Genomic DNA, 25,432 nt, shown 5'->3' on the forward strand with positions numbered 1-25,432 from the left:
GTTGGAATAGGTTAGCTAGGTACCGAATCATGTCCAACCTCAAAAGGGGGGTTCCAATAACAACTTTTTCATAGGTCATGGAAATAGGTTGGAATAGGTTAGCTAGGTACCGAATCAGATCCAACCTCGAAAGGGGGGTTCGAAAGTGATGAATGAAACGTTTCCAAGGACTACTAGTGGTTTTTGGCATAAAATCACATATAGGACTCTACACAATGACAACTTATAACTCCTAAAGTGCAAAAAGCTTAATCGAAGACTAAGAGGTGACTTGTTTAGAAGTTGATCGGATAGATTGTTTGTGAAGCAAGGGGACTTCCTCACCCAGGGGCCAAATTGTCAGTTTGCCCAATGGCAAGCCCATGATTTCTTCTTTAAAACATTTGGCACCTAATGGAGCCAATCCCTTTCTTTAAAGTAAAGGGGGGCAACGCTCATTGTGTAACTCACCCTTGCCCACGTCTCCCATGTGGTAGTTATCTTGCTTGCCTCATCAACGAGAAGGGAGTAGGCTGGAGCTTGATGGGGTGTAACCATCCTAAGGGGACTTTCCCACTAGCACTTTTTAAAATGCACAAAAAGCAATAATAGCAAGTATTGTGCATTTTGTAGCTTTTGCACTATTTACAAAAGTTACCCAACTTCTCCCGCTCGTTTCAAATATTGGCATTGTTTGATGGGTGGGAATGCAAAGACAGCATGTGTCATACCGTTGGGAAAAGGGGCTGGGGGAAGGTGCTCTAAGATGTAAGGAGGTTGGATAGTGGACTTATTGAGAAGGTTGGCCAAGTTAGAAAAGAACGCAAATCAATTTCGTAACACTCAACACATTTTCTGAGTAAATCCAAGTGAAGAATAATAAGTAAAGAATAATGAGGATATCCAAGTAGGGCCCCCAGCGTATGGGGGAAATGGAGCGTATGGCGGAAGGTCTTGTAGGCGTGGTTGCGTTGGTAGCCTACTTTTGGGTGGTGAGGTAGGACGTGGCGGCCTGGAGGGCATCGTCGCGTTCCTTCTGGGTCATGGCATCGTGGTTGCGTTGGTAGCATATGAAGTGGGGCTTTTATGTGTTGAGGTAGGACGTGGCGGCCTTGAGGGCATCGTCCCGTTCCTTCTGGGTCATGGCATCGTGGTTGCGTTGGTAGCCTATGAAGTGGGACTTTTATGTGTTGAGGTAGGACGTGGCGGCCTTGAGGGCATCGTCGCGTTCCTTCTGGGTCATGGCATCGTGGTTGCGTTGGTAGCCTATGAAGTGGGACTTTTGGGTGGTGAGGTAGGACGTGGCGACCTTGAGGGCATCGTCGCGTTCCTGCTGGGTCATGGCATGGCGGCCCAAGCGGAAGGTCTTGTAGGCGTGGGGATGCCCGGGAGGGGCGGAACACTGTGGCGGGGTCTACAGTGGGCTTGGTAGAGTCCGGCTGCCTGCTCGACACTGCGGCGGGGTCTGTAATGGGTTCGGTAAACCCTTCCGGCTGCCGGTTCGACATACTTAACTACTTACAGCTACCACTGCCAATGCAGACTACTGATGATTGATAATTTAACGTCTATATGCTGATTACAACAGTACTGCTGCGCTTTGCTTATTGCCCTCGTCGAGCTCTGAATCTATACGCTCCTGCAGCGTAATCCTCCTGCGACGCACCACCACCATGATCATCGTCGACATGTCCCGGGTCAATATTCTCAATCCATTGCGAAGATTCCCGTCGCATAGACGTCGAGCTAGCCGATACAGTTATAGCCTCCGTCTCGTTTCAACGTCTCCGCCCTAATCAACCAGGGAGAACATCTGTAGACCGATAGCCCTCTCCATGTGGAGAATATGCGATTATTCAAAACTTTGGAAAATATATGTTGACATCTCTTAATGCTACGTGGCAACAAACAAACAAAAAAAAGTCTTTTAAAGAGCTTCTTGATTTTCTTCTTGTGTATGTGTACATATACAAGAAGAAAAACATAATCCTTGCCTCGCAAGCAAAGAAAGATGAATCCACGGCATGTAGGAGCTAACATCAACCAAACCCCTACCAATGTTACCGTTGGGGATCCATTTGGCTTTTCCTAAGCTATCTCGCACATAACTCAAGGAACCCATCTAGACCCTACACTATCTTATAAAGGTCATGTGGCTTGAATCAAACTTGCAATGGCTTTGGTCTTCCTAAGCAATTCTAGTCACGATAACATTATATCCTTCAAATTGAGACTTTAACATGGGCCATGGATCAACTAACACTTGATTCAATATGGAAGGTAGCAACAATGTCCAACCACAGCCTCAAGAACGAGTGCTCTACCACCTCTTTCACCTAAAACAAGTTGATTTGTGGTTCTAACAGCCTATCCTTATTATTACTAGTTTGACACTCATAGTTGGAAATTTATCTAATTAATTGGACCCATCCAACCACAGAACGGACCTATCAAGGATGGCATTTAACCATTATCTGCTCACACACCTGAATCAACTTTAGCTCCTAGCAATTATGCTATCAATTGCATGAATATATAAAAATAACTTTTATAATTAGTCCATTAGATAGAGTTCCTTGAAGTATCCTTTAAGCACATACAAAAAAATGATGGTAAAAAATCATTTTAAACACAATATCTTTTATTAAAAAGAAATGTGTACAATCTACTACTTCTAAACTAAAACCAATCATTCTCAAGTTTCACCTATTATTACCTATAATCAAACCTTTCAATGCCCACCATATCAACTCACAAAGGCTGCTTTTCCATCTTAGGATTGGCCATGGGGACTATGATGTGATCATGTTTCCACTACTCCCATCCCATCATAAGAGTGAATCTTTCTCCATGAAGATTTCTCACTTCAAATATCAGTCATCAGTTGTGTAACGTCTCCGCTCGTCCGCTTGTGGGACACGTCTTAGCAGCCCATTGGTAGGAGGGTCTAGAAAGCTCCACCTGGCACTCGCAAGGAATGACACATGGTTTGCGATCTAGGTCTTCCCGAGTCTGCCCTGAGCAGAAGTGTCCGACTGTTCCCACTTGGGATTGACCTGAAGTCATGGTTCCTTTCCAATCAGCAAGGTCTCTAGGAAGTAACTAGCGTCGAGCTCCAGATGAACCACTTTGCATAGGAACAATAGAGTCGAAGCGGATTCATGCTGCACTTGGTTCGTGGAGGATGGGAAATAAGAGGGATGCGAAGCTCAACTTCTCTACCATAGGGCATAGTCCCATTCCTTTCCCCTAAAATAGCATAAATCGGGATTCTAATCCTACTGATACTAGGTCTTCATAGTCTTGTTATCTCGTCTTTTGAGAAAAGTTTCCAGCTAACCGGGACCACCCTTCCGTAGGATGGACCTAAGTCATGTCCACCGCACTTTCCTCAGTTTGCTTTAGTTATCTAATTACCTACCACATTATGTTTTGACATGCAAAAGCAGCTTCCCTAATTAATCAAATTAATCACGAGTTCCTTCAAGTAACTTAGGCACTGACACAAAAAGAATGTCAAGCAAATTCCTTTTTCTCAAGTATCTGTTCTTTATTTATCATAATTCCGGAGTACATCCAATATCATGCCTGAAGGCCATCCCAGCAATCTACAGGATTGCTGCTCCAAGTTCTGCCCGTTGACTAGTACACGGGCCTTGAGATCCCATCTCGAGTCACGTCGGCCTCTTGTGTGGGATTCAGAGGCAAGGGATTTACAGCCAGAGCCTCCCCTGGCACCCAAGCGTCCTCCCGCTCCAAGCAGTACCCACGGAGAGACCTCTCGCAGTCAGTTAGGTCCATATATGTTGAGAATCAACAATCACACTCAAACAGCCTCTTTGTATGGAATCTCAGGTTCAAGGATATGCAGGCTAACTTATCCCATATGCACAATAGTGCCTACTGCAGTTTCCTACTTTCCTATAAAGCATTGTACTTGCTTCCTTTCTTAATGCAATGATAGTACTCTTTTCATTTCAGTAGAGTGTCAATGTCATTGTCCACATACACAAGATTGTGTTTATGAGTCCAAGTCTCAATCTTGGAACCTAATTCACTTGTGTAACAAACAATGTCCATTCCATCATGAGTCTACACTTCTCCTTCCATCCTCCATAGCTTCCGGTTATGTCATGCTCTAGATCCCGCATTTATAACATGGTATCAGAGCCTAGTTGGGCATGGCATTGCTTGTCTAGCCTCTCTTGATTCTTCCGAACCTCCATCCAGCTCAGTGTCAGTGTATGACTTCTTTTCTCAACTCTACTCTCACTGAAGCTTCCATGGCAGCCATAGCCAGCAGCACCCTGTCAGATTGAACTGCTTATATCTCACTCCACAGGTCAAATCTCTTGGAGCTTCCTTCTGGAAAAGTATTCTCCAACTCATAAAGCTTCCCTGTATCACATCAATCCAGGACATTGGACCATCTAGAGCTCAGCATTGTGAAAATCCCCAATCTCTGTTCTGTGTCTGCCATAGCCAGACAGGACCTACCTTGCTTGGAGCTTTCATAACTCTTTAACCAGGCCATTTCAGCCCACGATTTCTTCTGGAGAGTTGTTCCTCTGCTCAAGGCGTTTCATCTTGGCACAACAATCAATGACATTGATGCTCCCTGGCTCCAGCATTGCAGAAATTCGACCACGCTATCCAGATCTGCGCCGAATCTGTTCGCGGCACCTGCGCGCCTCATACTGACCACGATCTGCACAATCTCCATGGGGCTTTGGTAGCCCATGACATAAGCTTCCTAGATATGTAAAAAGTTTTGAAAATGATGCACTGTAGCTCCTGCAATAAGCAAAAAACCAGGCCCCTGTCTCAGAAACCCTAATTCCACCATAGCCAAAAGCTTCAAAATCTTGACATTTTTCACTGTTTCTCTCATTGAAGTTATCAACAGTGATTTTAATCACTGAGCAATACTCTCTGAAGTTCGTTAAAGTACTGTCACTCAGATCTGAAGACATCAGCATCAAATCAAGAAGGGGAAGATCACTTGGAGAAAAAGACTTTTGCAGATTTGGTATTCATTGACACTCAGTTAGTGCTTTTTAGCACTTGTGTCTCTCAATCAATTCTTCTGTTGCTCAAATCTAATAAATTCTGAAGTTGATTTGCTACTGTTCTCGTAAATCTAACATGGGCAAAGACTCGCCAAATGCTCGATTCAAAGGAGTCAGATTCCACACTTGGCAAACCCGCATCAAGCTCATCCTGATGAAGAAGGGTCTCTGGGCCATCACAAATGGCAAAGAGAAGAAACCGCGGGATGTGGACCTTGCAACTACTTGGCAAAAGAATGATGACAGAGCTCAGGCCATTATCAAATTGGAGCTAGATGACAGTTATATCCATCACGTGGATAACTGTGAGACCTCACAGGATACATGGAAAAGACTTGACACCCTGTTTGGTGCACAATCTAAATCATCAAAGTATGGTCTCCTAATTGAATTCTTCAGGCTTGAAATGAAGTCCAGCACATCACTTGCCACACATCTTAATTACATGGAAGGACTCCTAACCCAACTTGCAGGAATCAACATTAAAATGGATGAAGATGTTTGCATCGGTGTTCTACTTAAGAGCTTGCCTCCTGAATATAATAACGTATCAACAACTTTAATCAACATGCCAAATCCTGAACTTGTTGATATCCAGGCATCACTATTAGAAGAAGAAAAGAAGCTAAAAACTAAAGAAGAACCAAGTACCTCTAGAGATGAGCATGCATTATATGTTGGCAACAGGTACAAAGGCAAGAAAGATCAGCTCTTTTGTGACTTCTGCAAAAGGACCGGACACACCGAGAAGTTCTGCCACGCAAGAAAGAGATCCCAAAAGGCCTATCTAGTCGCAGTCAAAGAAGAAGAAGAAAATGAAGCAAAGGAAGAAGAAGATGAAGATCACCAGGATCGGAAGGACAAGACTCATCAGTCCTTGTACTCTCATAATTCTGATAGATTGTTTTAATAGCCTTGTAGTTTCCTTACCCTAATGCTTCTTGCCATAAGCTTTGTAAACTCCTTATGTAACTTGGCATTACAGTCCCTGTACACTTTGTGAGGCCCCTGTTACAGCCTCTGGATGTCCACCATGTTTATGGTACCCACACTTAGCTTTTTCTGCAACAGCCTCTGGTGTTTTGCCATGTCTGTGGTATACCCACACTTTGCAAGTGGTTCTCATTACAGCCTCTACACACTTTGTGCCTTTCCTAGTTGTGATTGAGGAGGGGTGTTGAGAATCAGCAATCACACTCAAACAGCCTCTTTGTATGGAATCTCAGGTTCAAGGATATGCAGGCTAACTTATCCCATATGCACAATAGTGCCTACTGCAGTTTCCTACTTTCCTATAAAGCATTGTACTTGCTTCCTTTCTTAATGCAATGATAGTACTCTTTTCATTTCAGTAGAGTGTCAATGTCATTGTCCACATACACAAGATTGTGTTTATGAGTCCAAGTCTCAATCTTGGAACCTAATTCACTTGTGTAACAAACAGTGTCCATTCCATCATGAGTCTACACTTCTCCTTCCATCCTCCATAGCTTCCGGTTATGTCATGCTCTAGATCCCGCATTTATAACAATATACACGACGCGGCTAATAACCCCCTTGGATAGGGCCAGGCAGACAGTTAGAGATAACTATTCCTGCCTCTCCCTCTGGGCTTTTAACCTGAAGCATAAAATGTTTTTCCTTGGATTAATTCCTTGAGCAAAGGAGATCAAATAATGTACCTAAGTGCACAAGCACAAATATTTCGGAGGTCATTTGTATGATTAACGGCTAAGGTGTGATTCCTTTTTTCCGAATGCTCCCAGCATCTGATCATGGGTCTTTTTCTCGGATGCTCTCAGCATCCGATCCTAGATCGTTCGCGACTTGGCGAGATCCCAATAATCTCAAACAAGATTATGCAAGCAAATGATCTTGGTAAGTTAACTTATTTTGACTTGCCCTTTCCCTTGGGTTTTACCTTATGGTATCTTAACCTAACCCAAGCATTAACTGGAAAATCAAGGCAACAAACATGCCTTATTCACAACCCAACCAAGGGTCTTTTATCCTTCCAGTTCTAACCAAGTTTAATTAACACACTAGGCAATGCATGATTCTTCATCTAGGCCTTCAGGATACAACCTAGATGCATGCGTCCCTTCCATCTCTCTCTTAGTGTGGTACTATGCAAAGTTTTCCAATCATCCTTACCAATCATGCACAAGGTGCGTTTAGTGTATTTATACATCCTAAACGACCCTTAACTCTCTTCATACCTAGCAACAAATACTTATTCCTAATGCACCAGATAGACAATCGACGTTTTCGTCTAATTGCCAACTTGCATTGAGAGCAAGGACATGGGACACGCTGATTAAGATACGCCTTGCAATCTTGAACAATAAGACCTTCTTCATTTTCCATCTTATCTACATTACAGCAAACGAGGCTCAAATGGATAGCTTTATGGAGATGTATGTCAAGTTGCAAGTTGACCATAAGCTCTTGCATTGTACATAGTAGTTGAGAGATTTATTGATGTTATATCTTGGCCCTATATCATGCTCAAGGATTTGTTTGTCCCGGTAGATAATTATTCGTTATTGTAAAAAAAAAAGCATTGGTTTATAAGGTTCATGAGTCGAAGACTAAATGTTTGGACTTGACTAAAAGATTGGATAATGGCTTAGATGCTAAAAGGAAAAGTGATGAATATGTTACTTCATCATTGCAACAAAAAGATTGGTGACAAGAATGCTATGATTAATGAAGTTCTTCACGAGGTGAATATAGAGTTGAAGGGGATGGAACACGATTCTTCTTTGGGATTTAATGGTGATAAGTCAATTATTGAGGTGTCTTCTCGTACAACCATTATACTTTATATACCTAGCTACGGTCTCTAGGTTATGTACTTTGAGTATCTTAGAGGGGCTCTACTAGGATTACTTATACAACTGCACTAGAGGGCTTTGAGTATAAGTAATCCATTTATGAGCATCATTGAGGATCTCTTAGTCTAATAATAAATCAGTCTCATCAAAAAGTATTTTAGAAATGTGGTTTTTTTGTCCTAGGATCGCGTATTAAAATTAATGACATCTATAAAATTTATCAACTATAGTAATAAAATTTGTTTCAATCAATTCTACTCATAGTCATAAGACCTAAGAGAAAATATCCTATGCTCAATTTAAGGGATTCTTCTTCTATAACAATACTTTTGGGTTCATTTTGATGAAGTAGCGTAATGACCATTAGCTAGGGTATCATCTTCTTTTAGTCCTTCCGTTGACTAGTTGGCATGATTTCTAATTTGTTATGCCTATAAAGTTAATACAAAAACAATGAATTATGCATATCACAATTAGATCCCCTACTTGGACATTATGAAGGACATGACCAAATTTAAGCCATATTAAAGAGTCACCAATGTACGTGGCCCATGGTAAAGCACATTGCATACCATTATCGATAAGTCTACTATCGTGCATCTTAAATCTCCTAATTAGACTTTATAAAGTGTATGACTAATTTTTAGCCCTCTATTGGAGTCGATGTAATGGTACCCATAAAAAAAGCAAAGTGGATACCATTACCATAATCATGGATATGCTATCATTCCAATATATGTTATTTTTCTCTTTCTCTCCCTCTCCCTCCCTCTCTTTCTCTTTCTCTCGCATTTCCTCTCCCTCTCACAATATATCTTAACACTCTCCAAAAGCAAAAGGGAGAGGGAGAGAGAGAATGCACTCTCCCTCCCTCTCCCTCTCCCTCTCCCTCTCCCTCTCCCTCTCCCTCTCTTTCTCTTTCTCTCTCTCTCCCTCTCTCTCCCTCTCCCTCTCCCTCTCTTTCTCTCCTTCTCTCTCATTTCCTCTCCTAAAAAAGAAAAAAAGAAAGTGATTTAAACCTTTAATAAGCAAAAGGGAGAGGGAGAGAGAGAATGCACTCTCCCTCCCTCTCCCTCTCTTTCTCTTTCTCTCCCTCTCTCATTTCCTCCCCCTCCCTCTCCCTCTCCCTCTCTTTCTCTCCCTCTCTCTCCCTCTCCCTCTCTTTCTCTTTCTCTCTTATTTCCTCTCCTAAACAAGCAAAAAAGAAAGTGATTTAAACATTAAACAAGCAAAAGGGAGAGGGAGAGAGAGAATGCACTCTCCCTCCCTCTCCCTCTCCCTCTCTTTCTCTCTTTCTCTCACATTTCCTCTTCTAAACAAGCAAAAAAGAAAGTAATTTAAACCTTAAAAAAGCAAAAGGGAGAGGAAGAGAGAGAATGCACTCTCCCTCCCTCTCCCTCTCCCTCTCCATCTCCCTCTCTTTCTCTCCCTCTCTCTCCCTCTCCCTCTCTTTCTCTCTCATTTCCTCTCCTAAACAAGCAAAAGAGAAAGTGATTTAGACCTTAAACAAGCAAAAGAAAGAGAGAGGGAGACTCACCGATGAGATATGGCGAGTGTGGGGCTAAACAAGCAAAAGAAAGAGAGAGGGAGACTCACCGATGAGATATGGCGAGTGTGGGGCGGCTCCTCTTTGCAATGAAGGCTCTTCCTCTCCTTCGCGAACAATGGCAGCGGCGGCGGCGGTGGCGGCGGCAAGTCTTCTTCCTCTCCTTCTCTCATGACGGTCGCTCTCTCCCTCGTTCTCACTCTCAAAACACACAATGTGCAAACACGAAATGAAACCGCGCTCGGTTTCGGCCCGCTTTTTTTCCCTATGGAGCGTCACTATTGGCATCGCTATTGGCTAGCGACGCCACTACCCGCCGTCACTAATCGGCGTCGCTACTAGCTCAAATCCTTGTAGTGGGAGTTAAAAAAATTTGAACTAACAATTTTTTTTTTTGAAATTAAGGGGGGAGAGAGTTCCTATGGGGGGGGGGGGGGGCGGGGAAAGCTCACGGGAATTTTACAAGTTGTCTAGATAGTTACTCTCAACTCTTCATGGGAGAGCTTGGGTAAGATCTTGGGGATTTGGGATCATTGAAATCAATCTTGTGTAGGTAGAAGTATAGATGTTAATCAATCTTGTCCAAATTTTAGAAGTACAAATGTTAATCAATAACTTTCTTCAACCAAAAACATTGTAACCAAGTTCTAACCTATCCTTAGATAATAATCCTTCAAAGCAATTCAATCCAATCTTTTGAAGATAGTGCTTCATTAACAACCACTCCATAACTCTAGCTTAAAGAAGAAATATAAGCAAAAATTTTGCTAAAGTCGCATTTTAAACTTTAAGAGCATTGATTAGTGATAATATGGTCCCATAATAGTTAGATTTAATTATTTTTCTAAAAAATTCATCATTTCTAAGGTTTAATAAGTGCTCAATAAATATGTTTGATCTGGTGTATTGAATGATCTAAGCGTTACTAGTTGGTTTTATATCTATTATATCATTTGAAGAAACTTAGGTTTTGAGTGATTTTATGGTTAAATTTGACTAAGTTCTAGTAGTATAATCCCTTTACGGTATCCAAGTAACACAATAATAAATCTAAGGTTTCTCACATTTCTTTGTATTGATCTAAAGCAACGACACTTTGTTAACTTAACACCTTTATCCTATCCTAAGCTCTCTATACTTGTCCAATCTTCTGATCTATTAAATTGGGTCTCCATTGATTCTAATTGTATTGTAGCTAGTGAACATACTCTAGTATTGATTACAAGGTTCATCTCGAGATAAAGAATCAATTCATGAAACTTCCATCTTTGAATAGGAACAATCAAACTAAATTCAATTATTCCATTTATTAAATGCACTTTAGGTTGGTATTCAAATATGCCAACCTACTAACATCAATGAAGTAGTATTACCAATATATGCATGTTGACCATAAGCATAATCATCAAATCCATGTTGCTGCCTTTGCTCATAGCATTCATACTGATTGTCACAATGCTATTCATAATGCCCATAACAATGTTCATGCTACTAATAATACTCATGATGCTAATATTGATGCCAAGAGGCATATTCCATGATGAATTCCGTGAGACCATGGTGGATTTCGTGAGTTTTTTTTAAATATGGCTTTTTGCGATCTTTCTTCGTTGCGGATACATAAATTAATGAATGTCTTCTTTAAGCAGGAAATAGACTGTGTGTGTCAGTTTACTTGCTAGAAACTGTCTTTGTCAGATTGCAGGTACGAAGAAAGGCTTACTAAAGGTGCAAAGCGGGTTCGAGATTAGTTCAGTATGAACAACCACTATGGAAGAAAAGATTTAGATTGAATTTTTTAAGCTTTAGGAAGCTTAATAAGCTTAAGCTTTATTAAAATCTTAATGATTTTTTAAAAAAAGATTCAAGACGAAAGGACATCGTTGACGGATTTGATGCCGTCAAGAACCTGCTGCCGCCATGGACCTCTGAAGTTGTGAGCTAAGCCTTTTTCTTTAAGCTTAAAGCTTAAGCTTTGACAATTCAAAGAAAACTGAGTTTCTATCTGAGAGAGAGGGGAGAAAAAAAAATTGTCTTCCAAAGGAGCTTCTTGAGTGGTCCTCTGTCGATAGAGAGTGGTCCTTCGCGATCCAACAACACAACATGGGGTTCTTTACTGCCAGGAACATGCTGGTATTGACGGTTCGCTCGTTGCGAGACTAACTATAGAGCCCGTTCATTCCAGGAGCTTCACCTCTTCGTGTGAGATGGCAAGTGATTGGAACATGCTAGTATTGACGCTCGTTGCGAGATTGACTATAGAGCCCGTTCGTTCCAGGAGCTTTGCCTCTTCGTGTGAGATGGCAAGTGATTGGAAGCCCTTGATCTCAGCTTCACTCTGATACCACTGGTGCGCAAATTGAATGATGGATGCGTATGTAGCAAGTGTCGGAAGGTCCCCAAGAACAAAAGAACTCTACTTAAGCTCAAAAAGCAAGAAGGAAGATTTGCACGACGACATGAAGAAAAGAGACCAATTGGGTACAATGTCCCCCCATGCCTTGTGTGAGCACTTCACAAGGAATGTATTTATAAATTTATTCATCTCAAAGCTCAAAAATAGCCCAATTTTACAATAAGCATGCTTTAGCTTTTGTGTTTGCTTTTGTCCAAATAAAGAATAAAGCAGTTGGGCTGTGCCCAAATACAATGTCCAATAAATTTATATTTAAACTGTGCACCCATGCGTATACAAAATAATGAATATTTATCAAGTGCTTCAATAAATAAGTGTGCCTAAATAAATACTAGTGCCATGCCTTTAATGATAAGATCCGCGTCCATCAAAATGATAATTTCTTCTTGGTAATTTGAATACACGCTATCGCCCAGTGCTTCCCAATGACACCACTGCCTGCTCTACACATTAACTAAAGCATTCACAATTGTTAGAAAAGAATAAATTAAATCGACAAAAGTGAATACCTAGCAGTCTTTAGCTACAAAATAAATAAATAGGTTGGAACTCTGTCGTAACCTTAATTTAATACGAGTGCACTCTAAACTCATAAAATTTCAATAATTTAAATATGTATTTTGTGGAATCACTCGTTGTGGAGTCATGCACATTAAATTAACATTACACTCGAAAAGGACATGCATCCCCATCAAATTCTCGCGCAAGGAATCCACCTTGTGTACGAGCCCCGGTAAATAAATGTAGTTTTATGGAATCCACTGCAAAACCTCACAGAATCCACCATGAATTTTTTTTAAAAAAATCATGGAATCCACCGTGGTCTCATGGAATCCACCGTGGAATATGCCTCTTGGTATCAAATATTGGCTTTGCCTACTCTCATAGTAAGCCCAAAGAAGTTGGAAATAATGGTCAATATGGTTATGTGCCTCAAGGGGACAAAGGCTGGGGAAGCTATTAGTTAAACCTAGATTTGAATTTAGGAACCTCGATTCAATCCTTGTGGGTTACAATTAGAACCTTCAATTGCACTTAGTGGGGCACATTACAAAGAAACTATACGGTCGAGATGAAGATCATCATCAATCCCAATGATTCATCAAGGGGGTGCCAAAGCTATTGTATATCCAAGGCAACATATTGCCTCGCATGAGCAACTATGATAATAATAGTGCCCCAAGGATAATGGCACCAACTACTTGGCGCTTTCACCTAGATCATGCCTTCACCTCAGTGGCCTTCTCAGCCGACAAGCACTACTCCATTGTCAATTCCATGCTCATGATATCCATCCCAAACATTTCATAGGTTCAGAAGGAGAGCTCCTTTTCATGCTAGTTAACTTCTTCACCTACCATGGCTACCTGATCTTTGTGTGCTTCAATTACAACACCGCCTTTATTAGTGCCTATAAAAACATGGAGTCAATTGCTTGATCCCTATCTTTAAGAAATACAACCTAGACAAGAACCTCATCTCCAACGACGACTTGAGCAACCCTGACCAAGGTTGAGGGCTATTGGATCTACATTTTTAGCCTTGGGGATAGCATATATGTGCTTCATTAAGATGGCATACGATTGCGGGAAGGTGAATGCATGAGGCTCCAAGTTTGACTTGCAACTTCCTTTGTACACTCCATCATTAACAAGTGGCCAAAAGTAGATTGACTACCCAATCCCTTGCAATGCCTACATGAGTAAGGTCAAGTACCAACTTTACCCACCCTCCTAGCCTAAGTACCAATCCCTTGCAATGTCTACATGACTAAGGTGAAGTACCAATCCCTTGCAATGTCTACATGACTAAGGTCAAGTACCAACTTTACCCACCCTCCTAGCCTAAGTACCTAGGGTTGTTGATACCACCTTTACCAACTCCAACAACTCCCTCTTGGAGCCCCAAGAGGAACACCAACGAAAAGGGAATTCTCTTGCAAGAAAATCTATCTTGTAACATCAACAAGATTTTTTATTATGTTTCATATAATCACAATGAAGAAAAGAACACCAGGCACAACAAATCTTCATGCAGCATCATGTAGATCTCCCACGGATTTGATAGAATCAACCATATTCTTCAATATCTTCATAAAATCCATCAATAGAACAAAGAAAGCAAAGGAATACACCATCTTTGAATGGAAATACATCACATAGTATTCATCTTCAATGTCTTCATAATCTTCTCTCTCAATCTCTCATATACAATCACTCCGTTTTAGTAGAATTGGCTATCTCTGACTCTCTCTCTCTCTCTCTCCATCAATAATACATCATCTCCTCACTACAATGCTCGATAATCACTCTCAATAATCCTTCTTAGGTCGTGGATACCCCTTCTAAGAGGTATGTCTGATATGAAGAGGCACCAGAGCCACTACAGTGTCCTTTCATAGCTTACCACTGTCACTTCACTCCAGTCTTTACTTGAGTCTTCAACAGCTACTTCTTTCACTTCTTTTAGCTCTTTTGCACTTGTATTAACCTCTTTCCAAGGCTAGAAAACTTTCCCAAGCTACACTCTCATCCATCAGAACACATACATAAGCATACAGAAGGTCTATAGAAGCTCATCAAAAGCTCATCAGAGAGTTACAGAAGATCAACAGAAAGCATCAGAACCACATAACTCATTCCAAAACCATTCCAAACCATCAAAAATCACTCAATAAGCTTCCAAGCAATCTCAAACCCTTTTAATCAATACTTCATCCCTCCTTACAGAGAGAAAACAGAACAAAACAGAAGCTCAACAGAACCAATCAAAACATATCAAAACATCATCAAAACTTCATATCTCTACTAATAAACATCATGAGCTTAATAAAACCATTCCAACCTCTCCAAAACACTCTCAAAACACTTCCAAACCAATCAATCATATCATAAAATCAACCATTCAACTCTCAAAAACAACAAAAATCAGCCAAAAAAATAGGTCATTTCAACACAACATATCCCCACACTTAATAAGGAAGCGTGCTCGCGACCCAGGAAAAAGGGAATACAAGTTCATTCAAAAGCTCAACTTTGATCTTCAATAAATCTTCAAAAACAGTCCATCCAACCATGACCCCAACTTATAACCTGTATCTGATATAAAAATACAACGAAAGGAAAACCGTTTATAAATTAACACTTCTTATCAAACTGGAAATCACAACAAACTTGTAAAAGATATAAGAGGTTTCTTCTTCTTCTACATCAGCATCTTCAACTATCCAACCAGCAACACCATCATCACAATTCTCCAAAAATGTAACTCGCACGAAAGCAAATCGAATAGGCAACCACCACAATCTTATTACATAAATTAACCCACAACACAAACACTACACACAACACAACCATCTGAATGACTCCTCCAAAAAGAGAGTTTTATCGTTAAAAATCATCCACCATACATGGCAAAGGTATCAATGAAGATGATCCCTCTTAAAAGATTGGTGATTTCGAAAACGATCCATAGACAAGGATTCATCTACAAATTTCTTGGGAGGATTCTGAAAAAACTGAAGGCAGCACATCCTTTCCAACAAGACAAGGTATCTGCTAGGCAAACATAGGGCATGAAAGTACAATACATCCAGTTGCTGGGAATCAATGCTCACATTGACATTCATGCACAACTTTGGAATAGGCTTTGAATCATTATGAGAATGCCTATGCATATACGCCAGGTACCAAGTAAAATGAGCAGTTAAGCGCACAAAAGGATCTGCAGACTGAGAATACTGCTGAGCAAAATGCAGATAATTCTGATAAGCCTGACTAGCACTTATCCATTCTCTTGGGATCAATGGCCAATTGATTTGAGGTTCAGTAAGGGAATCATTTGAACTCCAGCCTCTTCTTCGAAGAAACTTCTGATCAAATCCTGGATACCCACTAACCAACTGAGGAGGATTAGGAATAGAAGTGTTAGAAGACGGAAGAGGGACTAAGGAAAGAGGATGAAGTGATGGATAGGCAAAATCATAAAATGAAGAATGGATTAAAGATGGATTGGCTGGAAATTGAGGAGATTCTGTTAAGAAAGGCGTTAAAAGATGAGGAGGAAAAGTTGAGAGAATGTTAGGGGATGGGGAAGGACAAGGATTAGGAGGTAGAAAAACTCTATGTTCAATAAAAGAACAATGGGTAAAAATAGGAATTTGAGGAGATCCTTGAGGTTGGAAAAGAAGGGGTAAAATGACTTTTGGGTTAGATTGAAAAAGGGAAATATAAGCATCATACCTATGAGCCATTTTTTGATAATGAGTTAAGCAAGGTAAGGACGGACCTAAAGTTGATCTACGATGATAGGCTTCAAAGAAAGAAGTATCAAATGGGGGTTGATTGGAAAGATAGGCTAAAAGATCCACCCTCAGTTGGTTAGTGTTCTGAGCATGAGCTAAAGCTTTGACCTAACGGTGATTCAAAATGACAGAATCAACCATAGTGTGCCATGAAAACTCAGGACACTTAGCTACCTTGGAAAAATATCCCTGTAACATCTCATCAATCCTCAACTCCAAATGTCGGACACACAAAGAAGCTTGCAATGCCACATCTCCAACATACCAAGCCAGATCTTCATCATCTGGAATCAGTAAATCACCCCTCAAATACATATAGAATAGAAGCATCGTATCGGGAGTGACAGAGTCTTCAAAAACCATCCTCACTACTTCTATTAGCAAATCAGATGACCAGGCCCCACTCCATCCATCCTCTGGAATAGGTAAATCCATCGTGGAAAGTTTTATATAGAAGGCCAACTTCTGTTGTTGATAATGGACAAAAAAGGAATGATCTGGTGGAACATATTCGTGATACTGCTCAAAAGAAGACCATAACAAATCCATACGAGATTGCAATCTTTCCACCTTGGCCTAGAATAAGGGACATAAGGTAGCCTGTCTTTGAAGAGCTGCTAAGTGTGCAGGGGATAAAAGAGAAAGTGGTTGCACAGGATTCTGTGTATTAGACCGAGATTGAGCCAACTAATCTTTGAGCTGCTGGATTTGAACATTGCTCTGGTCTAAAATAGTTGTGGTGGATTTCAGCTTCTCTACTTGGGCAGCTATCACCTCCTTCATCTCTTGACTCTCCTTCTGTAACTTATCCCTCTCCTCTGTTACAGCAACCACGTGAGACCTAGCTTCTGCCAACTCAGCTTTCAACTTAGAAATTTCAGCTTTCTGAGTATCCACTAGCTTAGTCTGCTGCTCCATTTGCATACAAAGGTCAGAGAATTTCTCCTGAGCAAAGGCTAACTCAGTAGTGGTCTTATTCAGTTCCTCCTTAGACTGCTGAACTTCATCATAAAATGAAGAATATAATTGCTGGATACAAGGAGTCGTCGAAAGTTCAATAGAACTCTGGATATCCTTGCACAGGAACGGAATAGCATCTCCTGTTACCAGGCGGTGAACAGAAGGAATATTAAGGTCGAGCATCCCATCTCTATGGGCTCTGAAAAGATTTGGCATCTGAAGGAATACAGCAAGCTGCTGCAAGACTGGGCAGGAATTGTCACTGGAACTGGAGGAATAGGCATTGAATCGGCCACCCTCTTGAGGCGTTTTCTCTGAATGACCAAGGGAGGAGGAGAATCATCATCCTCAATTATCACTTCATCTTCTTCATTATGAGGCAGAGGAGGAACTTCTGGAGGATCAACTAGAGGTAAAGGAACTTCCTTTGTAGGGGCAGCATGTAGCAAGAAGACATAGAGGAAGTATCAAGATTATGGGAGAGAAGGAAGGAGTCTCACTTGTAGCTTTCTTGCTTGCACAATGGGGGAATACACACAAAGGTGGAGGCTGAAAACAGTTTTCCTCTTCTTAGTTGTGTAAGCCAAAAGAACTCTAGTACATAGAAATAGAAGAACCCTATATATGGGTCTCAAACCAAACTCAACTAACTAAGGTGGCATACTAACTGAGCCACGAACTAGAGTAGATAAGGATAGCTATCATGTAGCTATTATTCATGGGCAGTGTACCAACCGCATCTGCAAAACTGACAAGTCGGTGACATAAATGACAACAGTCACCCTGGCATATCACGAGTGGAGCTCGATATCTCAACACTCCCCCTCAAGCTCAATCCCAATTTCTACACACCAAGCAGGTCTCTGAACTTGCGCAGCTTCTCTGCGCCCAATGCCTTCGTAAATATGACAGCTACCTGATCCTCTGTGCTGACATAAACTAGATCAATAAGACCTAGTAAAACCCTCTCCTGCACATAGTGATAATGCACCTCAATGTGCTTTGTTCTAGCATGATAGATTGGGTTATTTGCCAAGTGTATACTGCTCATGTTGTCACAATAAATGACAACTGGCCCATCTGTAGGCTGATGCATATCATAAAGTAGCTTATGCAACCAAGCTACCTCACATGCAGCCATTGCTGCATCCCTGTACTCAGCCTTTGTGCTCGACAAGGCAACTGTAGGCTGTTTCTTGCTGCTCCAAGTGACTACAGCACTCCCAAAAGAGAACACATATCCTCTGGTAGATCATCTATCAGAAATACTACCAGCCCAATCAGCATCAGTGTATCCATGCAACTGTATCTGAACCCTAGTTTCATAAAATAGTCTATACTGCAATGTGGACTTCACATACCTGAGTATGCGTCTAGGCGCATCCAAATGCGGTTTCCTTGGAGCCTGCATAAACTGACTTACCAATCCAACAACATAGCTCAAATCTGGCCTGGTAATAGTCATATAAATCAAACTTCCTACTATGCGTCTGTACATAGTAGGGTCTTCCAAAAGCTCACCTGCATCTGCGCTCAGCTTCACATTGTGCTCCAAAGGAACTGAAATAGGCTTACAGCCTGTCATCCCATATTTGGACAGCATGTCCAATCCATACTGCCTCTGCAAGAGCTGTATCCCACTTGGTGATCTAATCACCTCAATGCCCAAGAAATAACGCAGCTCTCCCAAATCCTTCATCTCAAACTTCTGCTTCAATAGCATTTTCACATGAAGGATATCTTCATCACTGTCACCTGTCATAATCAAATCATCAACATAAATGACAAGTAGCATAATACCTTTCTCTGTTTTTCTCACATAAAGTGAGAAATCTGCCTTGGAAATCTGAAAGCCAATAGTGACAAGATATTGTCCTATCTTGTCAGACCATGCTCTAGGTGCTTGCTTCAAGCCATACAATGCTTTCTTCAACCTGCAAACAAACTCAGGATGAACAGCATGCACATAACCTGGTGGCTGCTCCATATATACCTCTTCTTGCAAATCACCATGCAAGAAGGCATTCTTTACATCCATCTGATGTAAAGACCATTCCTTTGATGCAGCCATAGCAATGACTGCTCTTACGGTTGCCATCCTTGCAACCAGACTGAATGTTTCTTCATAATCAATGCCATATGTTTGTGCATACCCCTTGACTACTAATCTTGCCTTGTATCTGTTCACAGAACCATCTGCATTGTGCTTCACCTTATAAACCCACTTACAGCCAATTGCATTCTTACCTTTAGGCAAAGGTACCAATTCCCATGTAGCATTTGCCTCCAAGGCATCCATTTCTTCATCCATGGCTTTATCCCATTTTTCTTTTCCCATGGCTTGCTCAAAAGAAGTGGGTTCTGGTTCCTGTATCACTTTGACCATATATGCATAGTGAATGGTTGTAAATCCATCATATTTCAGCCTATCCACAGGATACCTAGCTCTAGTAGACCTGCGCAAAGTAGGTTCACTCCTAGGTGCTCTCAAAACATCCCTGGTCTTCCTTACTCTAGGTGTAACAATAGAAGGAATACCCAACTCATCATCAATGCTCTGTTTTGAGCCACTGGATTCACCATCCACATAAGAGTGACCTGCATTCACATCAAACATGGGCTGATCTACCTTCTCTTTTCCTTTTCGTGATACCTGAATACCACTATCTGCATTGCTTTGAGAAGATTCTCCTGATCTCAATCTGCCTGTCCATGGCGAAGAATGTGAACCACTGCTAGAGGACGCTCCAGGTCCACTAATATTTTGTGACTGCTGCTGTGAATTCTGTGCAGCATTACCATTTTGTACATCTACATCATCAATCACATTTACTGGTTTATACCAGCTACTCATCTCATCAAAAACAACATCTCTGCCCACTGTAAACTTACGAGTAGAAGGGTTATAGCATCTATACCCTTTTTGCTGCAGAGAGTAACCAATAAAGATGCACTTCTCAGCTTTTGGATCCAACTTGGATCTCAACTCATCTGGCACATGTACATAGGCAATGCAACCAATAATTTTCAAATGAGAAATATATGGTTTCCTACCAGTATACCTCTCCTCTGGAGTCATCCCATGTATTGCTGCAGTGGGAGTCCTGTTCATTATATAGACTGTCGTAGCAACTGCTTCAGCCCAGTAAAAATCGGGCAAGTCTTTTTCGTTGAGCATGGCACGAGATACCTCTCCAATATGCCTATTTTTCCTTTCTGCAATTCCATTTTGTTGTGGGGTATGACTGCATGAATATTGCTACTTTATGCCATGCTCCTGCAGGAACCTTGCAAACTCATTTGAGAGGTACTCTCCCCCTCCATCTGACCTTAGGCATTTTATTTGCAGGCCTGTTTCTTTTTCAACCATAGCTTTAAGAGTTTTGAAATGCCCAAAAACTTCACTTTTCTTTTTCATAAAATACACCCAAACTTTTCTGCTATAGTCATCAATAAAAGTGACAAAATAATGACAGCCTCCAAGAGATGCAGCTTTAGTAGTCCACACATCAGAGTTGATTAATTCCAATGGCTTCTTACTCTCTTGAACATGTCTAGGAAATGGTTTCCTTGCCTGTTTTCCAAATTGGCAGGCTTCACATACCTTATGCATTTCTGCAACCTTGAATTTAGGCAATCCTGTAACAATATTTTGGGCCTGCATTGATTTAAGTCACTGTACATTATCATGACCAATGCGTTTATGCCAGATATCAATATCTGCAACTACACCGGTCCCATGTGCAAACATTGCTGCACTCAATTCAGACATGTCTGCATCCAATGTAAACATTCTGCCCTTCTTTTTTCCTTTTGCTATCAAGTGACCTTTATTTTTCATATCCTCAACAAAGCATCCATAAGGATTAAATCTGACCTGCAAACCTTGTTCAACCATTTGGCCAACAGAAACTAGATTCTTGGTGATATTCGGGACATGAAATACATCGAACAGGTATTTCTTTTTCCCATCCTGTATAGACAAATGAATTTTTCCAATCTGCACTATAGGATGTGCAGTATCATCACCACTCTCCACAAATCCTGGTTTTTCCATTTTTCTTGCATCCTCCATCCATTCTGCATGACCTGTCATGTGGTTTGATGCACCTGAGTCAACATACCATACATCATTGCTTTCTTTTGCACTTGTCACATAATTGTTCATGTGCTGCACCATAAACAAATGCTCATTTCTGTCATCACCCTGTCTACTAGAAGATGCATAATTCCCTTGTTGCAATTTACCATTCATGATGTCATTCTGCTTTTTATAGCAGTCCTTAGCCATATGACCCATTTTACCACAGTAGTAGCATTCAACATTGCTGTTTGCATTTTGGCCTCTTTGCCATCCACCACGACCTCTTTGGCTCCCCCTGCCTCTAGAGTTACCACGTCCTCCTCCATAGGACTGGTTTTCTTGAGTTTGCTGCATATTCTGATTTCTACCACGGCCTCCAGATCGGCCTCCTCTACCTCTGCCTCTACCTCTTCCAGCATTTGAGTAGAAGACAGCTTCTTTTGAAGTTCCTCCTGAAGAAGATGCACCACCATTTCTCTGCTCCTCAGAAATTAGAAGAGCAATCAACTCCTCAAAATCAGGAAATCTTTCACGAACTGAAATGGATGTCTGAAACCGTGCATAATCTTTTCCTAGACCGTTCAAGGTCACAGAAACTAAATCATCATCTTCCACTGGCGATCCAATGGAAGAAAGTGCATCTGCAATCTTCTTCACCTTCATGTGGTAGTCATTGATGCTCATATTTTCTCTTTGCACATTATGCAACTCTTGCTTGAGCTGCATTTTCCTGGCTTGCGTATTTGTGCTATACATTTTTGACAAAGTATCCCATGCCTCATTTGGCGTACTTGCATCCTGAATATGCACAATCATAGAGTCTGAAATGCTGATAGACAGCCAATACATAACTTTCCTGGCTCTCTCATGCCATGCTTTAAATGCCTGCATTTGCTGTTGATTGGGAACATCAGGAAGAACTGGTTCTTCTTCATTTCCTGCAACAAATTCCCAATATCATTTTTCCATAAGGAAATTCGTCATTCTAAACTTCCATGCTTGGAAGTTGTTCTTGTCAAGCTTTTCAGTTACAATCTGTGAAAGAGAATCAAACACCATTACAGAACACTGCAGAAAATTCTGTCACTGCAAAAAACACAGCTTCGCCCTCACAAGGGCAAATCTGCAAAACTGGCGAAAGTGGTATTTGACCACACAGTTACTTCCTAGTGACGATTTCTGTGGTAACTTTTCACCGATCTGTAGAACAGTGGTCGCACAGCATAAAACAGGGCTTTTTCCTGAGTGCGTGCAGAAAAATTCCACCTCCAAAACAGGCCCCGAAATGGCCTCAAATTAAAAAAACAGGGTCATCGAGGGCTAAAGCCTCGTCCCGCAGCATATACTGCCCTCTTGCTTCACCGCGAAGGGCGTCTCAACCTGAGACAATGCACTCTTGCAATTTCCGGCTGTACTACCTGCAGAGATCTACTCCCAAAACAGAAAATGAAAGCAACACTGCTCCTCTTACCAGAACACCGTGAGCTTGGCTTGCTTTCTTGAGCTCCTTACCATGAACAAGGCTCTGATACCATGTCAAGATTATGGGAGAGAAGGAAGGAGTCTCACTTGTAGCTTTCTTGCTTGCACAATGGGGGAATACACACAAAGGTGGAGGCTGAAAACAGTTTTCCTCTTCTTAGTTGTGTAAGCCAAAAGAACTCTAGTACATAGAAATAGAAGAACCCTATATATGGGTCTCAAACCAAACTCAACTAACTAAGGTGGCATACTAATGGAGCCACGAACTAGAGTAGATAAGGATAGCTGTCATGTAGCTATTATTCATGGGCAGTGTACCAACTGCATCTGCAACTGACAAGTCGGTGACATAAATGCACAACGGTCACCCTGGCATATCACGAGTGGAGCTCAATATCTCAACAGGAAGGACCCAAATGTAACATTAGTCACATTTCCTCGAGTAGCTCGGATAAAATGGTGATCCATCTTGGAGAGGAGGTAGGTACTCCAATCAATAGTTGTGCCTTTCAAAATCATTCGGGAAGCTGTAAACAACTCCTTGGAAAGATAATGAGATGGGGATTTTGCAGGCATGAACCTGTCCTGAAGGAATTGGCATATCTGTTGGATAAGATATCAACCAATATGGTAAAATGTGACTCGACCAACTATCCCCAAGCAAACCACAGTCTAGAAAAAATTCGACATGACTTGTACACATATACGACCGAAAGCTTCATGCTATGCAACATGCAAACACCCAAATCCCCGTATTAAGCAACAAAGAAAAAAAAAACTACACACCGTACCCTTAATCGTAACAAAGAAACTGAACCAAAACATAACAACAACCCACACATATCAAGACCACAACTTTGATAATCAGGTTTGACCATAGAGAGAACTCCAAAGACTTCGCGTACCCATCCCACGAAACGAGTTCATTAAAAAGGGGAAATAAGTGCAGTGAGGGAAAATTAATTTAATGAAATGTTCATTTTAATAAATTATTAAGAAATGTATGAATTTTTATTAAGTGATAAACCTTATCAAGAAAACGGCGGTTCCTTCTTAAAATTTTAATTACCAATTATTAGATTGGAGCGGTGCATTAATCCGAATCCCGGACTTCGAATATCTAGACTGGGTCTCTAAATGCAAATTCATTTATTAAAAATTAAGGTGATGTGGAGCATTTTTTGTCGGTGTGTGCTCTTGTGACGACTGGTTTATTTTAATTAAAAAATATTAAAGTGCCTCTTAAGCGCACTTAGCGCGTGCTAAGTGAACGGCGGGTTAATTTTTATTATAAAAAATGGTGTGTTTAGCGCGAGCGCGCGTGCCATGGTGGTGTTTAGGGTTCATTTTAAAAATTAATCGTGAATTTTGGGGTAGCGAAAAAAAATAAAAATATAAAAGGAAAAAAATACCTAGAAGGGGGTGTATGTGTATGCAATGAATGTGCACTTCTCAATCCCAAAATATATGTCAGCAATCCAAAAAGAACCAAGGTATCTGGATTGTTTTAGAATTTTCAGTTTGTAATTTGAATTAAAGAGGATTTTTTTATGAATTTAGCATTTAATAAAATATTTTTACCATAAAATAATCATGAAATAAAATGACACATAATTTACAGCTTAGAAAATCTTCCAAAAATAAGTAAAAAAATGAATGGAATTTTTAGGAATTTTTTTGCAATTAAATTGGAATTTTTTTACCAATTTTAATGAATTGTTTTTCATGTTGTGGGTATTTTTAAAAGGATTTTTAATTTTAAAATGGTCTGAATTTTTTTTCTTAAATGTTCAATTTAGAAAAATATGGCAATTTACTGCAGAAAGATTGGGAATTTTTCAAGATTTTTCTGTAATTTTTTTTAATTTTAAGTGTTTTTAATGTTTTTTTTTAAATTTTCAATGTATTTTGAGGGTTTTCGGGTTTTGGAATTAAAAATCCGGGAATATACCCAAGAATAGACTACGTGTCAGCTGCATGTGAACAACAGGCTGGACACCACCTCACGGATTAGCTAACACGCGTCCCCACGTGTGAACATTCGGAAACGGACTCCCGCACCCGAACACGAGCAATCACAATCACACGAACAACAACATGCGCGTGTGTCAAGGGGCTAAGAAAGGTGTAGGTAGGTTCTGCGTGGGACTGCAGGTTTCGGAGGGTTGCCGCATGTGTCTCGGGTGGTTTCTGCGGGTGGGTCTGTGTCTCGGGGAGAACAGGGGCTTGGAGGGTGGTTTCTGCGGGGTGTCTGCGGGACAGGGGGCTTACAGGGGGGTGGGAATGCGATTGGTCCTAGGGGGGGAACAAGGGCTTGGAAACGGGGGTGTGGGTGTGCCTTGGGGGGGAAAGGGGGGCTTACATGGAGGTTGGGTGGGGTGTGACTGTGGGGGGGAAAGGGGGGCTTACAAGGACACGTGGTGGGATCCGTCAACAGCGAGGCGTGAGGGAGGCGTGGCAGCGACGGACAGGGCCAGAGCGGCCACGTGGCGAAGGCGGGGTAGCCGGCAGGCGTCATGGCGGGCAGGGCGACAGTCCGCGGCGGCGATAGAGGCCACGAAGGTGAAGACGGCGGGGTCGTCGGCGGCACAGGGCGACGGTCAGAGGCCACGGGGCTGGAAGCACGGCAGGTGCTGCAGAAGAGAAGAGGGAGGGGGCAGATGGCGCAAAAGGAGGTGGCGGGCGAGGAGCAGTGGCGTCAGAGGCGTGGAGGAGGGAGGGGAGGAGAGGAGCAGGGTGCCACGGGGAAGAAGGAG

Source organism: Lygodium microphyllum, chromosome 15 (assembly GCF_053477565.2).
Source record: "Lygodium microphyllum isolate KBCC chromosome 15, Lygodium_microphyllum_v1.1.10, whole genome shotgun sequence".
Taxonomy (NCBI): domain Eukaryota; kingdom Viridiplantae; phylum Streptophyta; class Polypodiopsida; order Schizaeales; family Lygodiaceae; genus Lygodium; species Lygodium microphyllum.